This window comes from Panthera onca, chromosome C2 (genome assembly GCF_046562875.1).
Source record: "Panthera onca isolate mPanOnc1 chromosome C2, mPanOnc1 haplotype 2, whole genome shotgun sequence".
Taxonomy (NCBI): Eukaryota; Metazoa; Chordata; class Mammalia; order Carnivora; family Felidae; genus Panthera; species Panthera onca.
In genome coordinates this window covers 114,983,674-114,989,824 of record NC_138347.1, presented here as the reverse complement: position 1 = coordinate 114,989,824, position 6,151 = coordinate 114,983,674, and positions in this window count along the sequence as shown.

The window sequence follows — 6,151 nt, the reverse complement described above, 5'->3', positions numbered from 1 at the left end:
TTGGGGTAATTTGATTAAGACTTTATGAGCAATAAGTTTGAAACAAGGATTTAAGAATTCTCCATTCCAAATGATTGTCTTAAATTGAAAGAGTCACAGATCTCCTCCAATTTGGATGGCATGAGGAAAGGATTAAGGGAAGGAATTCTGACACTAATATGTTAAAAGTGATGTAGACAATGGTGGTAAGGAACTCAAGGATTGCCCGGCCTCGTTGCCGCTCCTTTATTGGTAATGTCAGAACCCTGCTCAACTTAACTTTCTTAATCTCAACTTCCTCATCTATGAAATGGGAATTAAAAAAAAAAAGTTACCTTCCTCAGAAGAATAATGTGGAGATTAAACAAGATTATGTGTGCAAACCACAGTGTCAGGTGATATGGAAGGAATAGGCAATAAATAGGAGCCACCAGTAATAATAAAAAGAAATGGGGCACCTGTGTGGCTCAGTTCATTGAGCATCCAACTTCAGCTCAGGTCATGATCTTATGGCTCATGAATTTGAGCCACCATGGGGCTTGCTACTGTCAGCTCAGAGCCCACTTGGGATCCTCTCTCCCCGACTCTTTGCCCCTCCCCTACTTGTGCACACACATGCACGTGCTCTCTCTCTCTCAAAAATAAATAAACATTAAAAGAAGAAGAAGAAGAAGAAGAAGAAGAAGAAGAAGAAGAAGGAGGGAAGTTAGAGGGACTTAATTGTCAAAATAATACAGAGATCAGAAGTAAAGTCTGTTTATTTATCTTCTCTTGGTACCCAAATAATATCTGTATCATGAGCTCTTAAAATCTTGATCCCAGAGTGTTTACAGTAATTTTCTGGTGTCCTCCAGAGAGTACTAATATTCTAGCAACATATATACTTTTAACTCAAGAGAATAAAAACTTATTTTTATATAAATAATTTTAAATTATATTATATTTAAAGTGCTTATTTTCAAAAACTGAGATATTTGAACCACTTTTGGATTCAAATAAAACAAACTTAGAAACTAACAGTCTTATTCTATGATGGGTTCCAAAGAGATTACTTGGTACCCCCTGGTAAATGTGATTTTGTTTTGTTTTGTTGTATTCTGTTTTGTACAGTGTTTTCCAGCAAAGTGTATCACAAAGTCTAGTCATTAAATCTTTTTTTTTTCCCCCAGGGACATAGAAGCAAACTAAAATCATATTTACTTGAACCCTTAAGATGATGGGAAAAGCAACAGTTCTGGCTGAATATTTATTGAGCACCTCCTATGTGCTAGGCACTGTTCTAAGAGGTGGGGAGAGATGGATCCGTGAGCACAACAGTCCAAAATCCTTGCCCTTGTAGAGCTTACATTCTACTGTGGGAAGACTAATGATTAAAAAAAAAAAAAAAAAAAAAAAAAAACAGCTTGTCAGGTAATGATAAGTGTGGCTAAAATAAATCAAGAAAAGGACAAGTAGGAGTGCCAGAGAATGGGGTTGGGGTTATCATTTCGAACAGAGTGGTCAGGAAAGACTTTACTGGGAAGGTGACATCTGAGTAAAGATTTGAAGGAAGCAGAGAGTGTGAGGCATACAGGGAAACTGGGGGAAAGCATTCTAGGCAGAGAAAATGGCAAGTGTGCAAAAACCCCGAGGTAGAAGTTAATTCTGTCAAAGAGACCGCTGTGGCTGGAGCCAAGTGCAAGAGGGGAAAAGTAGTAACATCTGAGATTAGTTTTGAGTAGGAAAATGACTTGCTATATTAAAAGGCTCACCAGGGCTGCTGTGTTGTGAATAGGTTGTAAAGGATCCAGCTGAAAGAAAGGAGATGAGTTCTGAAGTCATGTCAGTAATCCAGGTAAGAGATAATAGTGGCTTAGACCATGACAGAAGTAGCAGAGATGGTAAGAAAAGGTTGGATTCTGTATGTATTTTTTTTAAGGATTTTATTTTAAGTAACCTCTACACCCAATGTGGAGTTCAAACTCATTACCCTGAGATCAAGAGTCGCATGCTCTACTGACTGAGCCAGCCAGGTACCCCTGCATGTTTTTAAGACAGAATCAACAGTATTTGGTGACAGACTGGATTGAGTATAAGAGAAAAAGAGGCATCAAAGATGACTATATGGGGGGGGGGGTGGTGCCTGGGTGGCTCATTCAGTTAAGCATCTGACTTCAACTCAGGTCATGACCTGGTGGTTCACAAGTTCAAGCCCTGCGTTGGGCTCTGTGCTGACAACTCAGAACCTGGAGCCTGCTTTGGATTATGTGTCTTCCTCTCTCTCTCTCTGCCCCTCCCCCACTCGTTCTCTCTCTCTCTCTCTCTCTCTCTCTCTCTCAAAAATAAATAAAAAACATTTTAAAAAATTAAAAAAAAAAAAAGAGGACTACGTAGTTCAAGGCCCAAGCAACTGGAAAAATGAAATTGTCATTAACTGAAATGAACAAAACAACAGGTTGAGCAGGTTTGGGAGGCGGAAGATAAGGTGGTGAGTTTCAGACATTCCAAGTGTTGAGATACCTATTAAAATCCAAGTGGAGATGTCAATTAGGCAGTAGATATACAAATATGAAGTTTAGGGGAGAGATGTGGGATGGAGTAATATGACAGTTGTCAGCATTTGAATGGTATTTAAAGCCATAAGACAGTACAAGAATAAGTGCAGACAGAAAAGAGGCCCAAGGACTGAGTCCTGGGTAGTCCAATGACTTCAGTTTGAGGGAATGACAGGGAGCCAGCAAAGGAGACTGGGAAGTGGCCAGTGAGTTAGAAGAAAAACCAGAAGCTTATCCTAGAAGTTGAGTTTCTGGCTTAGGAAAAAGTAATCAAGTGAGTCAAATGCTGCCTATAGAGCAAGTAATATGGGAGGACTGAGAGTTGGCTATTGGATTTAACAACGTGGAGGTCACCAATGACCTTGATAAGAGAAACTCTGATGGTGCAATAGACATGGGAGTGTAACTGGAATGGGTTCATGAGAGAATGGAAAGAGAGGAATTGGAAAGAGAGACAAAGGGAGCTCTTTTGGAGTTTTACTCCAAGGAGAGCAGAAAAATGAGGCAATAGCTGGAGGTAAAATGGAAGTCAAGGGAAAATTTTAATGGGAAAAATTATAGCATGTCCATACGTTGATGGGCATGTTCTTGTTGAGAGTGGGGGAGGGGAGGTAGGGTTTGATGATGCAAGAGAGAAAGGAGAGAATTGTTGGAACGTGTCCTCGAGTAAATGAGAAGGGGTGGGAGCATGCACACGGATAGAGGAGCTGGTCTTAACAGCCTGGACACTTCAGTCCTACTCACAGAAGGGAAGACTGAACAGATGGGATTGAAAGTAGTGGGAATTTCTGATTGCTTTTGTTTTCTCAGTGAAACAGGAAGCAGGTTTACCAGCCAAGAATGAGAGTGGGAGAGAGTATTAAAGGTTTGGAGAAAGAGAAAAAGGTATGAAACAGTTGCCTAGGATGGTGAATAGTCTACAGCAATGTGGCAGGATCACCAGCAGGCAGGGAGGGCCCAATGAGGTCATGAATTTATGGTGAGACTAGGCAACATAACTGAGTGTTTTTTCTAGTGAAGTTTAGCTCCAGAGGTGCGGGGAGAGTAGAAAGAAAGCTGGAATCACCAGGATTGGTATTCTGCTAGACAAGTACCATGAGGAGAGAGGGGCAAAGGACTCAAGAATGTATGTAAGAGAGTGATTACATTGATGGACTGTGGAACTTAGTGCAAGAAAGAAGGCAAGTAAGGACATAAGAGAATGTGAAGAACAGTTCAAATAAATAAGGCTGGATTTGGAGATTGTGTCCCAGTGTGGTTGAAGAATTACTGGTTTGGGGTAGCAGAAAGAGAAAGTGGTAGAAAGATAGAATTTAGTGATTGAGAAGTGGGATACTGGAATTTGAGATTAAGATGTTTCCAAAATTGATGAAGATAAAGTCTAACAGTATATTATAGACTGAATTGTGTCCCCTCAAAATTCATATGTTGAAGCACTAAATCTTATAACCTCAGATTGTGACTATATTTGGGAGATAGGGCCTTTAAAGTGGTAATTAAGTTAAAACAAGGTTGGTAGGATGGGCCCTAATCCAATCTGACGTGTGTCCTTATAAAAGGAGGAAATTTGAACACACAAAGAGATACCCAGGTGCACAGAGAAAAGACCTTCATTGGACAAAAGAAGGCAGCCATCTGTAAGCCAAGGAGAGAGGTCTCAGGAGAAAGCAAACCTATCAACATCTTGATTTGGGACTTCTGTCTTCCATTACTGTGAGAAAATAAATTTCTGTTGTTTAAACCCACTAGTCTGTATTTTGTTATAACAGCCCCAGCAGATTAACACAAGGTGTGGCCATGGGAGTGAGTGGTGAGCAGGGTGGGAGGCAAGAGGATTGGAAAAAAGAATCAAAAGGGTTTAGTTGAGATTTTGTAAAGGTTTTTATTGTTCATATTTTTCACTTTGAAGAGGAGTAACTAGGAATACCTTTTTTTTTAAGTTTACAGAGAATAGAAATCGTTGACCAATTTCTATTTTGTTTCAAATGCTATTGCTTCCAGTAAATTTTAGTGTCTGAGCTGAATGGTCACCCCTAAACAGGGTGTCCCTCAAAATAATGATGAATTGGTATCTAATGAATATCTCTTTTTTGAGCTAGAAACAGTATTAGAAGCTCTGACATACATTAAAACAAAAAATGAGCTCAACGACACTGAGGCAAAGGCATTATTGATCTCATTTTGCATGTGAAAAAAAATGGATCTAAGAAAAAAAATTTAAATTTGCTCAACTTTAGACGTTAAGTCCAAGACTTTTATATTCTTTGGACTCTTCACCTACCCTTGCCTGATACACTTCTGTGCATTAATCCCCTCTTCATTGCAAATGGGTTTTGAATTTGGATATTCTGATTTGTTGGTAGTGGCTGCCTACAATATTATTTTAAAGACACGCTGGTTTCAGTTAGAGAGATACACAGGCCAGATAGGTTAGTTAGATCGATTATTGATGTCTGCTGTGGAGACAGGGTCATGGAAGGGCAACAAGCATGACTAATATTCCCCAGTCTTAGTCAAGCCCAGAAAGATGTCTCCAGTGATGTTTTTGTCACAGGTAGTTATGAAGACTTGAGGAAGAGCAGGGCTAATTGTCATCTGGAAGATTGTTCAGTAAGAGTGACAGAAGTGAATGAAGAGAATATGACAGGCTGGAAAACTTGATAAAATTATTTAAAAGGGAGGGGCACCCGGGTGGCTCTGTCAGTTAAGTGACCATGTAGGGCTCTGTGTTGACAGTGCGGAGGCTGCTTGGGATTCTCTCTCTCCCTGTCTCTCTGCCCCTCCCCCACTCCCGCACACGCTCTGCTCTCTCAAAGTAAATAAATAAACGTTTTAAAAATTGTCAAAGGGGGAGTTGAGTAATGTCCTTATTTTGGTTATCCCATTAATACAAACATCTAATGAAGTCTCCCTGGACAACTAAAAAAAACAAAAATGTACTTAAGTTCATTTCTAAGAACACTCTTTTATAACCTGCCTCCTGAAAAAAACATGTGTACTCATAAAAAAAAAATATTCCTGAAGCCATTTGTCTCCAGTAAACTCCCAATTTTCTTGCCAAGGAATTCTTACTAAATCAGGATTTTCTTGCTGGTCCTCCAGGAACCAGGAAGAGTCTCTGGCTGCTGTGCTTATTGGCTGCTTCTGGCGTTGGCTTCCTGTTCTCCACGGCAGAGCTGAGGAAATCCGCAGGATGCTTGCTACCAGGGGACAAGGTGACTCAGGAGGAAACACTCCACCTAAAATAGTCTTGGTGTGCAGCTTCTGAGTCACTTTGGAATCAAAGTTAATGTGGGATCCTGAAAGTAATCCTACAGATGATGGGAAGTGGAGAAGAAGGAAGTATCTCAAACAAGTTTACTGAAAAAAGTTTGCCACAAAGATGAAAATTTAACTGCCGAAAAGGCTAATATTCAGGGAGAAACTTCATCCCTAAGGTTCAAAGTGGATGAATTGTGATTTTCTTCAGTGACCAGGGGCATAAAGTGTTAGTCATGGCCCAATCTAGGGACCCACTGGGAGTGGATGTTTCCTTAAAAATACATTAAAAGCAGCAGAACAGCTGTGTAAACAGAAATGGACCACTGGCTTGCAGTAGCCTTGATTTTTGTGTTTATAATTCTTTCTCGAGAATTATC